The sequence below is a fragment of the Tinamus guttatus genome, unplaced genomic scaffold (genome assembly GCF_059628265.1).
Source record: "Tinamus guttatus ecotype Peru unplaced genomic scaffold, ASM5962826v1 Tinamus_guttatus_pri_ptg000674l, whole genome shotgun sequence".
NCBI classification, from domain to species: domain Eukaryota; kingdom Metazoa; phylum Chordata; class Aves; order Tinamiformes; family Tinamidae; genus Tinamus; species Tinamus guttatus.
Genome location: NW_028289208.1, coordinates 40,997 through 62,525, shown reverse-complemented (window position 1 = coordinate 62,525; position 21,529 = coordinate 40,997). Strand labels below are relative to the sequence as shown.

The following is a 21,529-nucleotide window of genomic DNA, read 5'->3' as shown; positions in this document are numbered from 1 at the left end:
GAGCATAAAACCAGCAAGGGAGAAGAGTAACTGGACTCAGCCCAATTCAGCTCTGTTCCTGCCAGGGTCCTCTCTGGCTAAAGTTTCCAAATATTTGGGTGTTCTCATCAAATCATCTGCAATCCTTCTAAGGAGATGGCACAACACCTAACAGCAACATTGAAGCTGCCATCAGCAATGCATAGCAACTGCATCATCGCAGGGCAGACCCAGGGAGAGGACAAAAGACTCTTATTACAGGACATCGGGCACCCCGCTTCCAGTTCAGTGTTGAAACATCCACTCCACAGAATAAGCTTGGACTTCTCCCTAGCATCCAAGGGATGGGAACCTCCACCACAGACATTGCCTATCCTTGCTGGGAGTTTAAATCTCAGGGCTGGTGAGCTCCCAGTAGCTGGCAGAGAGCAGAAGTGCTCTCTATGGTTTCCATAACCAATGTTGAGGAAAATATGATTAATTTTCACTGCTAAAAAGCATCTTTTACACGTTGCCACTGCGATCTAATCCTGGGAAACAATGTACGGCACAAAGAAGTTGGGATTTGGGCTGACGCTTTTGGGAAATCACATGCTGTATGTGGTTGTCTGGCGGTTTTACTGTCGTGGTCGAGGGAAATGCTTCTTTTGTGTGCACATTCTTGGACCTCAGATCTCACAAGCTGCTGTCTCCATATTGCTGGTAGGTGGAGTCAGTTATTGTTTGTCTTTCTTATTGCCTGGTAGTGCTGCTTGGGGACCACGATCCTGTTACCCTGGGCATACACTGAGAATACACACCTCCTCTCAGAGACTCACTGGATGGACCAGTTCTACATGAAAGGCAATCACAGAAACAAGACACAGGGCTGGAACAGCTGCTAGGAGGACATGAGGCCTCTCAAGAGAGATACAGGAGCAACTACCTCTAGATCTTCCCTACTATTTATCCAAGCTGTTCTTAAAACTCACCAGTGGAAGAGATCCATGCCCTCCCTTATTAGTCAGCCCTGGTTCTTAGCTACACTTCTAGCAAGAGTACAGGGTCCTATTCTTAATATCTAACTGCAGTTGTCAGGGAAGCAGTAAATTTTTTTATATCCTTCCCCTGCGAACATGGTGCACAAGTCATTCCCCTGTCTGCCTCACTTGTAAATCTTCAGGCTCACGACTCTTAGAACAGAGCCCTTTACAGAACTATAAATCTGCTTCAAAATGACCTTCAAACTCTGATTCTTTTGAGGACTTGTTCAAAATTGAACTTAGAGCAAACACGGTGCATCACCACCAGCATTTAGCAAAGGACTAGGGAGGACACGGCCCCCTGTCCAATGGCAAAGCTGCCGCCATTTTCAGGAGTCCTCTGGCACCCGTTAGCTCCTCTGCTCTTGCCTGCGGTGCCCGTTTCAGGTTGCTACTGGATATGGCTCTGGATGCCCCGTCCCTCCTGAGTCCTGCTCAGCTACAGTAGCTCTTCGCCTCCTCTGCTCCCTGCCTGCAGGGCTGCCTTCAGGATACGTCTTTTCTGGCTGTCCTCTCCAGGCACAACCATCCCGCCCTGGGGCTCCAAGCTGTGGCTGTCACGTTCACCTCCATCCTCCACAGCTCCTCTCCCAGCCTTGGGGAGCCGCCTCCATCTCACTGGCACCTTGCAGCGGCCCCTGCAGCCTGCCTGCTTTTTGCCCAAGAAGGGCACACAGGTCACTCTCCCAAAGAGTCTGGGCCTGAAACGTGCATCCACCCACAAAATTCCCTCTCCAGAGCCCTCAAAGCACACTATGGAATCAAAAAATCGTTCCTGGGGAAATACAAAAGCTTTGGCCTCGTATCCATCTTTAATCATCTACTAAAGCCCTTGATTGCCTGACAGATGCTGCTGCAGGTTTTATTCCCAAGTCATGGAGTCACTGCGATCAGGGCACCAGGAAAGCTTCCAGAGGGAAGTCCCGCTGGGGTCACTCGGGCTGGCTCAGTGTTGTTTGCATGGTGGTGATGTCATTTCTGCTGTCCTCTGAACACACCGAGCTTGGGCCATCCTGCGAAGGCGCAGGAGGCAGCGGCCAGGAAAGAAAATTCCCTCAAAACACAACACTGTCCTCTCCCTGGCTGTGTATGCAATCTATACTCAAATGGAAATAAAGGAGTGAATAATAAAAGAATGTAAAAAGAACCGGAGGAGGAAAGGAAAGAGCCAAGAATGGCTTTTTAGATGACACGTTGGTTCTGCAAGAGCCGGCAAGGCCGCATGCTTTGCTTTCAGATGGTGGAAATAAAATGGCCGCACCCAGGCCAGGAACTCGTCTTCTCTGCGCTGAGGCAGCGTTTCCAAATTACTCACAGGGCCTGGCTCGCTCAGTGCAGAAAACCTGCCTGCTCATTTCAGATGGTAAATCTGTAGCCCTTGCTCTCCCCACGCCCCCATTATGGTTAAGAGCAGCAGAGATAATTAGGGACAAATCCTGAACTCTGGCCCTGGAAGGATTCCTGCAGGAAGAGAATGCCTTAGGTCAGGGCAGGCAGCAGTTTCTCCTGAGGGACTGCGCAAGGTGTGTGATGGTGCATGGGTCCTGCGCTCAATGCTTACTGCAGAGCCTGGTAGTGCTCATGATGAGGAAAAGGCCCCAAATTCTGCTCCACCATTAGAGAAGTCAATCAGGTCTCATTTTTCCATGACGCAAAGCAAGTAAGGCCAAATGATGCTGTCAGCAAACATTTGATGGACATCCAGTTGCCTCAGAACATGAAAAAACCTCAACTCACTCAAGTGCACTGAAACTGCAAGCCCCTGTCTCAGCCACTGTATGAACTCTGAGCCCCTATTTGCTGATCAGGCCTCTACAAACCTGCTGCCAAGAGAGGCAACTAACCTCCCTTCATACATGGTAGAAAAGCCACAGTTTTTATTACACTTACAGAAGAACACCTTTCAGAACTGAGGAAAAGCACTATTTGCCCCATAATACATATAAGAAAACCTGACTTGCCCAAACTCACAAAGCAAGCAAGCAGCTTACTTGCGTAATAATTACCATTATTAGCAATAATTTATAAGATTGACAGGCCTCTCACCTTAGAGGAATTACATTTAGGGATAATACAATAATTATTTCATAAACAAGCAACAGCAAGTTACCGCACAAACAGCATGAACTACACTATACTGGTTTCTACCTACTGAATTTTATAAATAAAAGGAAAAACATATATTCTATTTGCCCTCCAGAGAATTTTGCTAAATAACAACGTTGAACACCAAGCTGCACGGGTGCCCGTGTCTCTCCCAAGGTAGCACGAGCCATCGCCACCGACCCGGGTACGCAAACAGCTGGAGAGCCGGGCTGCCGGGCGCAGCGCGGGGCTGCAGTCCCAGGGCTCCCCTCGCGCCGGAGCCGAGGGCCAGGTCCCGCCGGGCAGTGTAACTGCCCAGGGCCCAGCGCGCTGCGCGGGCACCGCTGCCGCTCCATTCCTTCAGGTGCCGGGGTAACTGCACCAGAGGAGCAGCGGCCTCTTCCGCGCGGGCGTAACCCGTCACCGTCGCTCCCGCAGAGACTGCCAGTCAAACACCACTTTAGCCAGCTAGACAGGGTAATGCCATCCTGCACCGTGGTACAAAGAACCTGCTGCCTGTCTTTCCTTTAAATGAAGGAGGAAATCCCAGGCCAGGCTAGTTTCTACAATATTGAAACATAACCCAGACTTTCTGACAAAACTTGATACAACCTGCAGATCACTCATTAGAATAATAATAAGCAGTTAGCTATAATGAGCAGTCTACCACAGAGTTCACAGACAGGGGGTTTCACACACACACACACAGCTTCTTTCCTCCTTTTCTGCCTGTAGCTGGATGCCCCCCTTGGCACGTCCGCCCCGTCAGACCAGTTCTGTGCAGTGCCAAGAGCCTCAGCTTTGCACCTGGCCAGAAGAGCAGCGGGTTGGCCTAGAACGCGTGGGGAGACCACAGTAAAGGCCCAAAGACAGGACAAAACTCCTCCCAGCCTGCAGCTTATGAGAAAAACATTTTTTTTTTTGGCCTGAGTGCTTTCTAGCCTTAATACAGAAAATAAAGCTTATGTGCTCACAGAGGCAGCACAGGCCCTCCTACTAACTTCCAAACTTCTCAGCCAACATCAACAAATTCATCAAGTAGGAAAGCCTCAGGGGTAATTGGGATCTGAGACATTAGGGATGGCAGAGACCTTGCACATGTTCAGCTAAGTGTGACATTTCAATTAGATCTTCTTGCATGTAAAAAAGTGTAACCTAGAAATGACTGTCACAGAAAAAGACCACAAGTGCTGTTCACAAACAAGACACACATCTGAAGGAAATCAGACGTTTTGGAACTTTTGACTTTATAAAATGATTTTATCCAATTTGCGACTGTTTAATATTTAAAACGTGCCTAATTGTATTTCCTGCAGAACTACATCCCACGTGTAGCAAAGCACAAGTGAGGAACAGCAGAATGACACAGCTTTAGCAAAGATGTCTGATGCCACTGGGCATCAGACAGCAAGTCAAGGATTTGCCTTGGAAAAGGAAAATGACCCACAGTTGACACAGGCTGTCCACAGTTATTCTCTCCAGTCTCCACAACACTTCAGTGGGTGGTGAAAACAAGCCAGTCAGGAAGCCAAGACGGGGTAAATTTTTTTCCAATACTGTTTCAAAAGCTGCTCCAGGCCTCATGGAACAAAATGTGAATCAGACCAGCTTTTATAATCTCAAGGAGGTGCTCCAAAACAGTAACCAAAATGTCCTGCTCCTTTACTAGCAGTGAAAGCATCTTCAAAGTCCTTCCAGAAGAAGACGGCTGCTGCTGCTGCCAGCGATGGGGGTTTTTCCTGGGGAATGGGGTTTACTGAGTCCCAGTCTCCACTGGTAGGTACCCAGCAGATGCCTCTCAGCCTTGTGCGCACACACTCACGCTTTCCTTCGTAAGGCAAGAGATAACAACGTCTCGCTGTCACAGCATGCTTGTTAGGCCTAATTACTGCCTGCAGAGCGCTTTGAAGCTTAAAAGTGCCAAGCGTTAATACAGTATTTTAAGTACTTTGATGATTAAAAACATGCAACTGTTGGGCAATAATCATGACTTACTAGTATTGTAGTTCATAAGCAAGTTCATGCGAGAAGCCTGCAGGGTCTCATGGGCTGAGGCTGCTCACACGAGCTCCCCTGTGGCACAAGGACAACACCGGGCGCTCAGCCTGACCTCCGGGCCTGCCACGTGTGCAGGAAACACCCAGCATGCTGCCCAAGCATCCTGATCGCCGTCCTGGTATTTTAGAGATATGTGCCTCCTCTCACAACTTCATGCACGAACGTCTCAGCATTTAGGAACAAAGCAAAAGATGACTAATAATATCCTTTTATTTCAAATGCTGCAGCTGTGTATGCAGCAGGCCAGCATTTTACTCAGAAAAAGTAATTAAAAGATCCCTGTACGAAATGCAAGAGAAGCGCTCAGCTGTGGGTATCACTCCTGAGAATAGGGAAGCTTCCTTTGTTCCAGCAGATCTAATTAAAGGCTGGAACTGCCCAAGTTATCAGCAGGGAAGCACACTCAAGTACCTGCCATTCCTGTCCTTTGGAGACAGGCCGGGTAGGTCTGAGCGCACAGCAGAGACTCAGCTCTGCGGGGGCTTCTCTGGAGGGTCCCTCTCACCTCCCTTCCCTTGGGGATGGAGCCCGCAGCAGTTGCTGAGTGCAGCAATCCCGCCTGGCACCTCCTTGGGCGCCCGGGCTGCCCAGCTCCGCTCCCTCTCGGCGGTGGGTCAAGGGGAGCGGAGGATGCCAGGGCAGCACTTTGGAAAGTGCACCCATAAACTGCAAGGGCTCTCCTCTCCTTCAAGAATAGCACCAACATAACCCTGGCAGTCTTTCTAACGGCTGCTCCTAAAGTGCAGACAGAAAAAAAAGCTTAGCTTTTTTGGTTAAGATTTCTTCCCCTTTTCTCCTTTTCATGCTTTATTTTATGATTTTTACAAATCTAAGGCTAAGTGGGACATTCAGTAAAGAATTTCTGCCCTTTGGAAGTTTTGGTTCATGACTCACACAGCTTTCTGCACACAGCAGCCTCTGCCTTTTCATGCCTGACTGCCTGATGAACTCTGCATATCTGTTTTATTAAGCAATGTCAAACATGGACCTAATTGCTTGTTAACAGCTTCAGATGCCATCTTTGCAATGACTGATGCGACAGCGTCATTACCGGCCTCACGACGGCATCCCAAGTGGGCAGCCTCCCAAAGAGTCCTGACTAAAGTGACATGTAAACGTGCATGCAGAATTAATGTACAACATCGGCTCAAACGTTTTGCAGCCGCCCTACTAGGGAAGGAAGATCCCTGGGTATTGCCTGCCCTGGCGTTTGGCACAAGCACGGTGCAGACACGCCGTGACTTGGGCTGAGCAGAGTTGGGACAACCCAGGCCACGTGGACACCCCGTCGCACCTTACGCTGCGCCGAGGGCCTCGCGTCCCCGCTGTGGCTGCAGTGGCCTTGCTGCCTGGGCAAGGCACCGCCTGACAGCCAAGGAGCACCCGTGTGCTCCTTGAAAGCACAAAGTGCCCCCCTCTGCACAAACTGCCTCCTCTCTGCCTTCCAGTAATGCCAGACATCCCAATTCAAAAATGCCAGGTTAAGAAACAAAGGTATATGTTTTAATGGCTGAGAAGCAAGGACAAAAATAACTTAGAAACCTAGAGGCAAACAAACATCCAGAACTTGATCTGTTCTCTGCAAACCCTGGGGCTGGAATATATGCTATTTCTGAAATAGGGAAGCTAAAATTCAAGTCATTAGATGACTGTAGGAGCTGATATTTCAAGGAAAATACCAGGTTTTGAAAATGTGGAATAAATCATTGAAAATCATTGAAATCATTGAAAATCTGAACTCATTGCTGTTACCTCCTCTGTCCAGTTATCTCAGGATTAAACTGATGCTGGATTCCATCTAGGAGATGGATTTGCTCTCACTGTGCAGAGAGCACTTGCCTGCCCAGCACTTAGCGAAGTGCCAGAAGACAACAAAAGCTGCCGGGACTACTCATTTACTTATTGTCATTTCTCCTTTGCTCGCATGCGGCTTCGGGCCTGCAGTTCCCTCTCCCTGCAGCCAGCTTAGCGCTGCGTTTCTGCTTGGGGGCCCTGCCACCGCACCGCGAGGAAACGGGGAGCGCTGAGGCCGCGCTCGCCCCTGAGCGACTGACTGCGACGTAGGGCTTTCCCGCAGCTCCTCCGAAGCCCCCACGCCAGGGGAGCTGAACGGGCCGCGCGCAGCCTCTCCCGGAGCCGGAGCCCAGACCCCAGAGAGGGAGCGGAGGCCGGAGCCCTTTGTGCAGGGCAGCGGCTTCTCGGGAAGCGGCGCTCCGGGCGGATGCGCTATAGCTGGTGGGGGGGATTTCCATCCCCCATGGCCGCTCCACGTCCCATCCTCACAATGCACCATTGCTGAAGCTTTGTGAAAGGAGGGTGGAATTTCTAGGGCTTTCAGGGGTTTAAGATAGAAAAAATATCAATGCCAAATTCCTTTGAATAGATGATACTGCCTGTTGGCAGAAGCCACTTTTCACAGACTTCAGCTGTTTGAAATCTGAAACACTAAAAAGTGGCTACTGTGGATGTGCTGTATTCTTCTTTTCAAAGCAATCTGGCACACAGTTTTGCTCCCCTGCTCCAGGACCCAATCCTGCATTCCTTTCACGCTCAGACTCCCATTGACTTCAAGGAATGCAGGATTGGATCCTAAATGTGTGCTTTACTCACACAATAGCTCCTCATGGTTACGATCTATTGAGAAAGGCACACTTTAAAAACCATTTGGAATCGTGGGCTCATCCAACAGGCCAGAATGCCTGCAAAGATCCTTCATTCTTGCAGGAGAAGTGCACGGTGTGTGAATTACGCACACACGTTCGCACATTTTTCTGGTTTCAAGCTGCAGGCACAGCTTGGTTTGAGATGTATCAAAATATTTTGAGCACTGGTCTGATAGCTAATAAAGAACCACGTGTAATTTTAGTTTTTCAAAACACAAAAAAAGGCAAAACTCTGAATTAAAAAAAAACCCTCACAAACAACAAAGCAAATGTATAAGCAGCTGAATCTGTAGCATGGTTTTTTCAAGGATTTGTAAAAGCCTTTAAAAGACTTGCATTGGCTAAGACAAAACACAGTCTTGCAAAGATTTTTGAGGATGCTGTATATTGAGTTACGAGGCTATTACGATGCAAATCTCAAATGTACAAGCTTTTTACTTGGCCATAAACACAAAACAGTATACATTGTCCTTTCAGAAGAAAAGGTTTGCTGCTAAAATAGCAGAAGCCCTACGTAAATAACCAACATTCTTTCTGCCTGAGGTCACTGACTTGGCCTATTCAATTCCGGCCTAGTCTGGGATTTGACAATCTAAGCAGGGGAGAGGCCCTTTCCTTTTTTCAAAAGAATGCTGGGATTTTATTTGAAATTTAAACTCTTGCAAACAAAAGGTGGCATCGCATGCTAGAGGCCTATGAAGGTGGAGTACAGGATGTGTATTGTTTTCTCCCTTTACATAGATTCTTTCAGGAAAAAGTATTCAGAGTCTGTGAACAAATTCTAATCAGATATTATTATCAAGTAGGCAGAAATATTATTGTATTAATTAACAGCTTTAATAGATTAGGATATTTACTTTTAAAATATACTGAGGCATGGAAAGCATAACAATGAGTGACATTTTTAATTTAATTATTTTTTAAATTTTAATTTAAAATTCCTCTAGAGTTTAAGCTCTTATACCAAAATGTATATGTATTAAAAAAAAAAAAAAAGGAAAAATTAATTGTGGCTACAAAATCGGACTTCCTTCTCAATCTCTACCTCAAGTTGATCTTTCCTAGATAGGCAGATGGTAGATAAACATTTTTCTTTCTGATTATTGTTTGCCAAGCTCTTCTTACGGCACTCACAAAGGTCCACCCGTGTTTAATACAATTATTCAATTCCACTTATGGGCTGCTAATCAGCCTGTGCGCTGCTCTCTGCTCCGAGCAGCCTTTCCAGCAGTGAAACAGTGTGCAAGCTGCTATCACATCAGAACAGGGGTACTCTGTACCTCCCACTGCACAGCAGATATTGCATTAAGTTGAATTTGCAGCTGCTGTAAATCACCACAGCATCACTGAATTCATGACAATTTATATGAAGGGCAGACTCGCCCGAAGGTATTATCTTCGCTAGAGAAAATGTCCATCTTTGCTATGTGCTAGCTGACGTGCAGTAAAGTCCAGGTGAAAACAAGGCAGTTTGTCATTCTGACATGTTTGTAGCTCAAGGTAAACTTCAGACTTTCCTCTGTAGTTTACCTTAAGCTGCCATGGTGGCAAAATGAAAAGCTTCATTAGCTTCTCTAGCATTCTGCACTGTGTTCTAGCTATCACACTGGAGAACAGCCCTTTCTGCCCAGAAACGGGGCCTTTGCTGCCAGGCAGCCCTGCGCTTTGCAGCGAGGCAGGCGACGCGGCCCAGCTGCCGCGCGGCTCTGCAGAGCGGGGCTGGCTGGGGGACGGGGAGGGCGCGTGTCTGCCCCGAGCTCGCTGCGCGCTTTCAGCTGGTGCTCTGCAGACAGATTATGTAGATAGCTAGCTAAAATCTTTTGTTACCTTGCTGGAAACCCCCACCTTTCTTGGCCGGGTATCCATAATCTCCATGCCATGTTTACTCTAGTGTGGAATTCTCTCGTCCTTTCTCTCTCCTACTCTCCAGTCAGGTTATTTAACCAAAAGGTTACTTAACGCTGCGGAGACGAGGAGATCTCTGACCTTCAGTACACAGGAAAAGCTTTCCTGTGCAGACCATATTATAAACTTTGTGGACACTTTCAAGCTTCCATATAATTTGCAAAAGGCAAAACTGGGCAGATGTTTCCTTTCTCTCTCACTTCTGTATTTATTCTATCTCATACCACCCATCAATTCAAGGGTTAAGGCATAAATTATTTCCACAGAGCTCTGACAGAACTGATGTTGAAAAAGAGTTCATAAAACATAAGCCAAGTATGCATTTAAAAAACAGAAACGCAACAGCCTGCACTGATCTAGTAGCTATTTATAGGCCTATATATATTAACATATATCTTAAAATATACTTCTTTATAAGCTAGCAAGCAGATATAATAACAGTATATACTTTCCACATGTAACAGCAGCAGATATAACAGTATATACAGTTTTCCAGTATATACTGGAGAACACAGAATAAAGCTCCAGAAGTAGTTCAGTTAGAATTTCCTTCTGTGGGCAAATACAAAAAGCATGAAGGACCAGGACCGCTGGGTAAAAGCCACGAGAGCCCTTCCCACCCCTCGCCCTCAGCAGGCTGCAGGGAAGAGGCTGTAGCTCTTTCCTCCAAGCAGCTTCCACTGCGGGAAGTTTACGTGGCCCCAGCACAGATCCTTGTCAAGAGCAAAGGACTCGACTTTTCCAGCTGCTGCCTGTAAGCCTGCACTTAAGAGAGTAGTTGTCCTATCACACTGCCACAGAGTCCAAGCACCAGTCCAGTCTATGACCAGATATATCCACCATGAAATTATAGTCTATTCCAATCCAGGTATTCCCAGCTCTACAGGACATAAGCTTCTCCCAAAACCATGCTAAGGTGTATGTGAATGGTGTTTTTTTTTATTTAAGCTTCAGTAAAAACAACCACAATGGTACTTAAAGCATCTCTATAGCTCTGTGTCCTATCTCCAACTGTGGCCAAGAGTAAAACCTTAATGGAAAAGAGCATTAGAAGAAAGGCTTGCACAGGGTGATGTGTTCTCAAGAATCCTGCACTGCTGCTTTCATCAGAACTATTATGTTTAATAGCCTTGCTGGACCAATCCTTCTCTAATTTGTCTAATTCCTCTAAGAGCTCATTTATACTTTTGACCCCCACACCATCCCTATGGCAGTGGGTTCCGCAATTTAATTCCATGCTGCACGAAGTGTTCCCTTGTTTGATGTAAACCTCCACTCATCTCAGCTGCTGCCTCCTGCAGAATGAGGCAGCCTCCACAGCCATCACAGCCAGGCAAGACAAGAGCTTTGTAAGTCAAAGACTGAAACACCAAGGTCTCAAACTATGCCTGGAGATGAACAGGATGCTCACAACAGGCCCAGCTCTTTGTTAGCTTGTTTTTCTGATAGTTCTTTGCAACCCCGATCAGGTCTTCGTTGTATGACAGAGCTGGACACGTGTATGAACAGAACTGATAGTCCCTGACTCAAAGTCCACACGTGATGTGCCTACAGGAGACATGTGCAAGTCACCAAGTTCTGCACTACCTGAAGTCAATGAGCAGCTTTTGTGAAGACAGAACTGCTATAAGCCACATGGCAGATAATGTCTGTGGGAATACGTCCAAAAGAAAAAAACACGGATCTTTGCATAAAACTAAACAAACACACACAGACATTCCATCCCTGCTGCTACCTGAGCACACAGAGTGCGGCAGGAATCCACCAGAGCCTCTACCTGACAAACTAAAGTTCAGCTCTTAGCCGACGGCAATGCAGATCCCCCACCACTGCTACCAATTCTTTCTTTCAAGTGATCATCCATTCCTCACTCAAGCTCAGTCTCAACTGAAAATTCTGGTTCAGCTGGGCTCCCAAGAACACCACCAGAGATGTGCCTGTGCCACCACGACAGACCTCTGAACGGTGAGCTGCAACATCACTTTCTCTCCTCTGCTTTATGTATAGAAGTATGCTGAACGAAAGGAGCGGACACAGCCCAGGCCTGTGAAAACATGCAAGACAGCCTCAAGGGAGATGAGCAATTTCCCTAAACTATCTTCTAAGTTGCCTCAGAAAAAACAAGAACGGATTTGCACAAGAACAGCTTACTTTCTTCCTTGCAGTAGCACCATATGCGTCAGCACCTCACTGCGAAGAGCTTCAAAGGCTGCTGGTGATGAACCTCAGCACAGCAGCAAAGCTTGATTTGAGTTACATCCAGAAAGCGTTCAGCAGCCATCATCAGTGGCACCTATCTGTTTGTGAGATCAAGCTCACAATGCTCAACTCTCATTCTCTCAAAATAAATCTGAGCAGCAAAAACACAATGACTGTTGAGATTCACAGTGCCTAGAGTTGGTAACTTAAACTTTTTCCTTATGCAGTAAGAGAAGCACCATGTGGACAGGGGTTCTACCTACAAACTCCAGAACTGCCAGTCAGAAGAATGTGGCTAATTTCGGATTGCTTTTTTAAAGTGTGCCCATTCACACCCCTGAGTTTATTGAAATCTCAGAGAAGCTTCTGTATTTGCCTACACACATGCAAAATATGCTATTTTCAAGGAAAAGAGCTACCTAGCATCAATGTAAACAGCTTCATTCATAAATGACGTAAAATAATTGTGAGCAAAGCCTGACCTATGATCTCTGATATGTTTTGGGTGATATTTGCATGTGTTTTGCTTTAGGTAAAATACAACTGAAAAATACAATTTTACTGAAAAACAGAAATAAATTCGGGCTTGCTCAGCCACTTAAATCCTTGATATACTGGTAGACCAACCTATCAGCTTCCTGCACCTTTCTGGACAAGGTCATAGTAGAACTAAAGGCACCAGCAACTTCCAAAACAAAGAGCTGAAAAGGTAGGACTCCTGATAGCACGTTCACTCCTCTTGGCACTTGGGTACAATAAGGATATTGTTCCTTTAATGCTTAGCTTTCCTTTTAAGAAGTATGTGAGATTTTGGCCAATTCTCTCCAACGATTAGTTCAGGATGAATGTACTTAACTCAGGATTCAGCTGGAAAGAACCCAAGTAGATGCGATCAATTTTCCACTAAATCCACTTCCTTCCTCTCTTCCCTACCCGCCATGAGACATGAGCTTGCCACTACAGCCAGTGGTGACTAAGACAGCAAAAATCTCTGCCTTCAGCCATGCTTGCATCGAAGTTGGTTACTCCTCATTTTGACTTCCATACTTTTCCCTTTTCTTATATCCTGTTCACAAGACCAACACTTTGGGCTAGATGGAAAAGAAACAAACTTGAAAAATGAGGCATACAGCACAAACATCAAGTGCATTAGTGCATTATACTCTCACCTCTGTACATATAGAGCTGAAACCCGCCCAAGGTTTTAATGTGCTGGGAGCGCGCAGCACCGGTGCTGAGCCCCCTCTGTATTTAACATGAAATTTCCACCTCTATTATCTGCACGCTGCAGTTCCTGAAACGTTAGCCACTGCCCGCTCTGCTTGAGTTCACCCCGTGCAGCACAGCCTGTGAAAGAGGAGTTGTAAAGCCAGGACTGATTTGATCCTAGAATTTAACAAGGGTAATAAAAATTACTTTATATTTTACCAAAAGGTAATAGCATTATCTTTTCCTTGCTGAAAGACAAGACTTGGAGAACATGATCTCTGGCTGTCACCTATGTGCCTTCTTTTGAGTTTACACTCATCTCCTCAAGCGTATAAATTCTTATTTGTTATGTAATTCATTGAAACACAAAACAAGATCTTGCTGGTTGTGTGCTCCTTAAGTTTCTGTTCTCTTCTTCTAGAAAACTGCTGGGCTATTAACACTGATCCAGCAAATTGTTTCCATAGGTTTGAATTTACACAGTTATGCTTCCTAAGGTCAGTAATCCATGCACTTTCTCAAATAAATTATCTGAATCATTTCCAGGGAGAATTTTGCAGGGAACTCACTTGGAAGTGTGACAGCAAAGGATACCTAGGCAGCCAGCGGAATTAAGTGGCTGAAGTCATAAGACCACATCAAATTTAATACTAGGAACATGCAATACTTGTGCTTTAAAATACATCGATAGATGACCATTTGGACATAGCTATCAGTAATGAAAAATTATTGCAAGGCACTGAAAAATCCATTCCTGTTTTTACATACATACTAAATCAGGCACCTTCTACTCTGTGCAGGTACGATTAAACTATCTGGCACGTTTCCTGCTATTGACTTCATCCTGCATGCGCATACAGTGCTTTTGAATCACAATCATCTTATTTCTTTGCACAGCAGATATTTTAGAAGTTTCTCCCATCTGCTTCTTTGCCTATTTGTTGCCTAGCTCATTATTCACTTTAATTATTCCAAACATGCTCGCATGGATTGTAGCAAACAGGAGTCAAATCCTGACAGTATTAGGTAAGAAAAGACAAGTGGAGAAGGGAGAGCAGCAGCAGGAGCATGGCCCATGCAGACAAACAGAAGGTCGAGTCCCTGCAAGCATCAGGAGGAGGAGGAGAACAAGGTGACTCTGCAGCCCAGAGCCTGTTCCCAGGCACAGGCAGACTGCCTGGCTTCGGGCATGGAGCGAGGCCAAGGGAGCAGGGACAGGAGGGCAGGACAGGGCTGGGGATCTGCCAGGCGAGTCACAGAGGATGGGGCAGTTACACCACATTTGTAGGTGAGGTTGGGGTTACATGAGGCCTTGAAGAGGAGAGGATTTTCTTGCATACAGAGGAAAAGAGCTTCTGAAGGCAGAACCGAGTGGGATAGAGCGTAAATCAGCTGGAGAGGAAACCTTTCCTAGGATGTCCAGTTCTGGAGCCTCTGTACCATCTTTACTTCATGTGATATACAGACAGTGGGAAAGGAAAATACTTATGGAACTTAAAACTTGCTGTCCTGAGTCTTCTGCTCACACCACAATGCAGAGCAGATCTCTCAGAGGACGCGGGGAATGATTTCACAAGACCCCAGTGACCGTATGAACAGTCTACCACAGGGTTTGAGCCCCATCCTGGAGGGCATGACTCTGTCAACAACCTCCCCCTAACATCTTGCTCTCCCAAAATCAATTTTCCTGGGCAGCACAGGGGAACAAGAAAGCTTGTAAAACCACACAGCAGAAGACCACTTGGCACATTTAAGCAAACTTTACTGCCTCCCGTAGGCTTCAAAGTCTCCCTAGTCATGTCACACACAAATTAAACTTGCAGGCAACCTGAATATTGACCTAGAACTTCACTTATCATTGTGCTTTGTGTGACCAGCTGAGGCACAAAGAAACCGGAATGCTCTTTGGCATTTTAGTGTGCAGGACAGACAGCTGTTTAATTGCAAAAGAAACATGAATGATATGGCTGGAAAGCATCCCAGACCTGACGACCACCAAAAATGGTGTTGGGAGATAGTTCACTTCCAGGACTTCAAGAACTGGACCTGCTCCTTGAGCACTAAACACCTGCACCAGAGGAAGAAGAGGCCAACTACCAGGCAAATGCTCAGCACTGTTCACTGAGAAGCCAGTCCTTGTGCGCTTGTGCTGCTGAGAACAGGCACGCAAGGAGGGCAGCTTCGAGACCCGCACGGATCCTACAGCATGTCTCACATGGCCACCAAGAGACAATGCACACTGGCCACATGGCATCATATATTCCCTGCTAACTGTCAGATGGAGCCAACAATCTGATAAATGCAGGGTACCAAACACAGAGCAGAAGCTGGCCATGAAGGAGGCCGTGACGGAGTTTTGCTTCAGGTTTCTTTCTAGTAGGCATTTAATGCACCTAATCGGGACTGAGTTTGCAAGCAGGACTTCTTATTTTGTGTCAGTTCAACACAAGGCACTTACACAGAGGCTTCCCTGAAGTAAAGTACTAGGAGCTACTCAGTAAAACCACAAAATAAATCTTCTGGTGTAATCAAAATTAGACAATTATATTGCAAAATTACTTACTTCTCATACAAGCACAGGGAACAGGCTCACGTAGAGCCAGCAATACCATAAAGCCATTAATGGCACCATGATCAGATCAGGCTCCTGATGCTGAGCTAAGACCTGACATTGCTCCCCACAAAGCCAAGAACAGCTTGAAATTAACTGACACTGGGTTTGGCCACTAGTGCTGATAAATCTGAGTCCCAGTAGAAGTTCTGGTCAAAGGTAGGATTTTCAGGAAATGAGATATTTATGGATTTATAGTGGGGGGACACATGACCTTCTGGCTAAGATCAGATTTACTGTGTTTCTTCTGTGCTATGTTTTGAGGGAGAGAGACAGAAAAATGGTGGGAGCAAAAGATTCTTCCCTAACTGGGTTATAACCAAGTGAAAATTCTCCATGAAGTCAAAAGATGAGCAACAGTATCTCTTGCTGGTAAATAACTCTGGAGCATGACCTCCAGAAGTCAGTTTACCAGAACCAAGTTGGTCGTTTTATAACGGTAAGTTTACAAGCCAGCAGAACATTCAGCTCATGTCAAATACCAGGGGTCAGCTGAAGCACTTCCACTGGTGCCCAAGGACAGCCCACTGCAGCTATAACTGGCCAATCCTCCAGAGTCCCGTCATTTAAATGAGAAAAAATTTATGGTTGTTTATGTAGGCCTCGCGCCAAGCCCGTTTCTCTGATAAGCTTCTCTGGTGCATTTGTGTCTCACATCCGATTTGGAGTCCTCTGAATACTGGAGACAGCATTCCTTGGATACTTAAAATAAATTAAAAACACAACGTTCAGCTTGGACAGAGGAATGGGAACGTTATTCATGTGGCCCAGGCACTAAGAGCTCTGGGAAGTAGTGCTGGGAAAATAGTCTTTTACAGTCTTACATTACATTACTGTGTACTTAACGACATATAATCCTCAAAATGGTCCTTCATAAACTGTATATATACATTATTGGAGCAAGCAGTTATTTTCAGTAGCGTGCTGCAGCAGCTGTGTGGCTTGGCTGGCAAATACTACAAATATCCCCCTCAGCTAATGCATCTATTTATTATATAACAATAATTAATTAATACTCTTCTCTAGCACTTCCATCCTAGGATCTCAAAGCTCCTTTCAAAATACTAATGAAATTTGCAAAGCAACAACCAGGTGAGGAAGGTGAGAATTATTCTGGCATGGACAAAGGCAGATATCGAGAGCTTTGTCCAAGATTACACAGGAAGTCTGTAGCAGAGTTTGAAATACAGCTATGGCCTCCTGAGTCACTGGGCTGGCTTACCCCTTCTTAATCACCAACCTATTAATTCTTCCAGCTACAAATTTCTATTAAGCTTTCTAATACTCTGCCAGAAAGAAGCCTCAAAGCCAGAACACCAAAAAGCTTCCATTACCATTGTAGGTTCAGTGTCAAGGTCAAGGGGACAAACTAGTTGTGTTCTAGAGAAAACGACACAATTAATTTACAGTCTTTATTGAAGAAGCTTCTAGCTTTCAATTGAAATGAAGAACAAAAAATTGTCCACGCAGTGGCAAAGCCAGAGGAAGCACAGGCAGACAGAAAGACGAAGAACAAATCAATGGAGATGGAAAACTGGTCTCCACAGAAGTCGCATCTGAGAAACTAAAGTCTAATCTCTCCAACATAGTAGGAAAATAAGAAAAATAAAATCACTTTTGGGCATTCCAGAGCAATAATGGTGAGGTGATGTCCATATATCCAAAGGAAAAGAGGAAACAGAAGAAAGCCAGAGACTCAGATGATAAAGAAATATTCAACAGAAATAAATTTAGAGGGGAGGCCAAACACATTAGCTTGGAAATGTTTGCGTACATAGATGTGTATGCAAGGACCTAATTTGCTAGGATAGGCATCAGGAGAGAAGTGGTTAATTGGTTATGGAAGGAAGAACTGATTTACTGAGTGTTGAAGTAGTGAAGGACAGCATTGATTAACGGGTATATGTGGAGACAGTGTTGATTTATTGTTGAGGGAACAATGATGTATATTAAATTAAGGATGGTTTCAGGGAGCTTCTAAGGACTGATTCTCAGATGAGCCAAGGACATCACTCAAGCTTTCACTAGCCGTTTGAAAAATACATAGGGACAACATATAGCACCAACTTAGATCATTCGAAATGACTGGAAACAGAAACAGAAAACAACAACAAAAAACTTTTTACGCAAAAAACTTTTTACTTCTTCCCTGCCCACTTTTCCCTTTGTTTTTAGGTAAAACTTGAAATTGCAGAATCTGGAAATAGGAAACAAACATCTGCTGATAATGTCAAGTGACTTGTCTGCGTTCTGCTCTGGATTATCTGGATTTCTTCCCCTTGGGGACATGAACTTAACTGCAGCACAAGGCAATCTTTTCTCTTGGAGAAACTGAGATGTGTTCCAAGAAAACATTTAAATGAGGAGAGGGAGGGAAGAAAGAGTACAAGAGAACAGAAGGGAAAGAAAGAAAAACTATGAGACATGTGGGTTTAAAAATAATCAAGACCTGCAGGTAATAAATACTGAGAAGGAAATGGTGAGATTTTAGCAGAGCTTATTACACTAAAGCATAGATGGCATTCCAAACACACAAAATTATGCAAGGAAATGATTAGGTTCTGGTATGACCAGAGTTCTTAGAAATAATAACAATAATAATATTAAAATAAAGAACCCAAAACCCCGTTAAGTGGAGTATATTTTTGTACTTTATATGTTTTCCAACCCCTGAAAGGATCACAGCCACTGTCAGTTCCACATTATGAATACGGAAATATTGTGGGAGAAATACATCTATGGGTCAGTCGACCAAGAGAAAAGTTTCCATCATTAGTTGCCAAGCAACCCCCACCAATTAAAATAACCATCAAAAGCCAGGCATTTAATGCTGAAATAATTAATAGCAGAACACAATTAATACCTTTCAGCAAAACAGACAAAGTGAAACCACCAGCCAGCTCTTCATCATATACCTTCTGATAACCAAAAATGGAGAATGGAAATGTTTTCCACTTCTCTGTTGGCTGGTTACCTAGCACATACACCTCTCCCTGGGGGTCACTCTTCAGAGCTGTGCATGCTAGTTGCTAAGAACTCAAAAACGAGAAATACCAAGTATTAACATCCCTAACCAAACAACTTTAAGCACATGATTTTTTTTGACCACTTCAGATGCATGACTGGTCTAGTCCTGGGCCCTGACTTCAGAAGTCAGGGCTTAGGAAGATGAGTCACCCTTAAAAAACAGGCCCTGTCCTATTTCTGAACACAATTTAAAGTAATCACAGAATTGAAAACCTTGCATGACAAGGTCTAGCAGTATCATCCTCAAAAACAGACACAACCAATGGACTGTCCTATTTATCTAAAGTCAAGTATGGCCGGACTAAGACTTAACTATCACAGAAAAAGCAATACAATCAGAGAGTAGACTTACAAATGTATCCTATTTTTTAAGCTAAATAAATTCTAAATGAAGGAGATTTGGGGGAACATTTGTGTCAGTCCCCTCAAACATTTCTCATTCCTCTTTTCCCATCCTTTTCATTTTTCCCGAACCTGAAACATTATCAAATTAACAGTGGATTAAGATGAAGGAAACATTTGTACACCAATAGGTACACTAGGGTACTTGGGACTTTAGTAGACCTGATATCCAAGTTTGACTTTTAATTACCAGGAAACAAGATTATATTCCTTTGCTGACACTTATTCATGGGTTCAAAACCTTGTGCAAAGTGAACCAAAATCATCTGAAAGCAGTTGTCACCTTTACAATATTAATGCCTCTTTTTCAAGCAAGCAAGTTTTGCATTAACAGGTAAATCTAGGATTTCAGTTACAAAAATACCTGAAACTGCTTATAGCCATATATCTTGAGAGATGTTAAAACTGAAAGCAGGGAGATAAGCACGAGCTGTAACTTAGCTCCAAGAAGCTGAATAACACGGACAAAATTCATCACTCCCGTAGCAATGCTGCAAGTTATCTCAATTACAAGCCTGCATCAACTGCAGCCATTTAGTATATCCACCCTCGAAAGATTATTGCTTTGTAAATCCTATCGCCCTCTTCCTAACTGAACTTGTCCATCTTCAAAGCACGTGCCTTCTCCAATGAATAATACCTCCAAATAACTGCCTCAGAGCGCGTCGGGATTTACTGCCAGCTCCAGTTACAGCCTGGAAAGCACCAGACACTGAGGCCGGGACGCGGCCTGCGCGCGGGGTGGAGCGGAGATGAACAGCAACGTTCGTTAGGGAGGCTCAGGGCCCTGAGCGCTGCATGGGGCCTCAGGCCATGGGGATCAGGAAGAAACTTTCCCCCACGCACAACACTGAATCATCCACCCGCCTGCCCTAAGCACCAGGTTTTAACCAATGGCTCTGGCAGGATTTTGGAGCAAAAATCCCCAAATTCCAGGCTGCTCTGGACTGACGGCATATAGTTGGAAAACTACAGGGGAAAGTGCACAAGGACATCAGCTACCCAATAGACTTTCGCTTCAACGTGCCCCCGAAAGCAATGCTCTTTAGTTCCTTGCCCTTAAATGTTCTCACTGCATCTCCATGGTGCTCAGAATAGTTTGCATAAAACACTGGTCATCAGATGAACAGTCGGAGGCTGAAGCTGCAACTGAATCACCTAAAACTCGGGAACCAGGCACTGAAGAGTCAAAAGTTAACAAATACATGTATCACTATGATCGCCAACCAATGCTAATACTATATGTGGACACAATAAAGAACTCACAAATTTTACACTAAATTTTGTTTTATTCTACATAAATGTCACATTCCCATGGAATTTACTTAAAGGCTGAGAGGCAAGTACTGGCAATGTGCAATTTGGATGCAGTGTGACTCATACTAGTCCTATAAATATACTGTGGGGACGGAACAAATATGAATTAAAAACGAACTTTCCACTGGGAATTTCGGTATTTTAAAAACTCACCAACAGCTGATAAATATACTCTAAGGGGACACAGCTTCCTGAAGACATTATGTGCCGTACTACCACCAAGAGCAAACAACGGTTCAACCCAGGGAGCACATATGCAAAAGTGACACAAGAAACTTTTCCATACAGACATGACCATATTTCTTATTAATAGACATTTATGCACAGCAGTACCCCATGGCTTCAGTCAGGAGAGCTGTTGCCTGCTAGATCCTATGCAAACATAAAGGGAGGCTGCAGCTAAACCTGCAGTCCCGTTTGCCACTTCTGCTGAGGCAGCAACAGCACTGCCAGGAATCAACTGAACTGTGACACCTTGGCGAGCTGTCCCTTAAATGAAACTGCGTTGCGAAAATCCATGAGGATTCAGTGTGATCAATAGCTATGAGGTAAGAAATGAGCTGCATACCTTTGGGGTTATACAGTTTGCTGTAGGCTTCTGATTGATCCTGCAGTGATTTCCTGTGCCTAAAGCCAGTGGCTAAAGCGCAGATTAAAGGAAAATGGAATGCTCCATCGCTGGCCTTCATGTAAAAGGGCGGAATGTGTCCCGGGTTTCATGGCAAAACACATCTCAGTTTGAGAGCACAGACATGTGAAACACCTTGTTCTAGAAAGTTCGTTTTCTGCACATCTACTACCATCCTAAAAGTAACATAAATGCAAAAATTGCTATTCTTCAATTGTAAAGATTTATCTTATTGCAGTTCATACTGACTGTGACTGATGTCAGATTTTCATCCTGAAAACATATTGTGGATGGCATTATGATTTGAGCACTGTGCTACCTCTGAAACGTGGAAGCACTTAGTAAATTACTTTCTGTAACAAGTATCAAAGAGATTCCATTAGTTCCTGCTGCCCATCACCTGCACTTGGAGTGCCCAAGTGAA

At 44.8% G+C, this 21,529-nt stretch overlaps 1 protein-coding gene across 1 annotated transcript in view; it reads right to left on the bottom strand.

Moving 5' to 3' along the window:
• The window catches only part of WTIP (WT1 interacting protein), a 72,346-nt gene that overhangs the window by 17,300 nt on the left and 33,517 nt on the right, over positions 1-21,529 (bottom strand). The window lies entirely within an intron of this gene.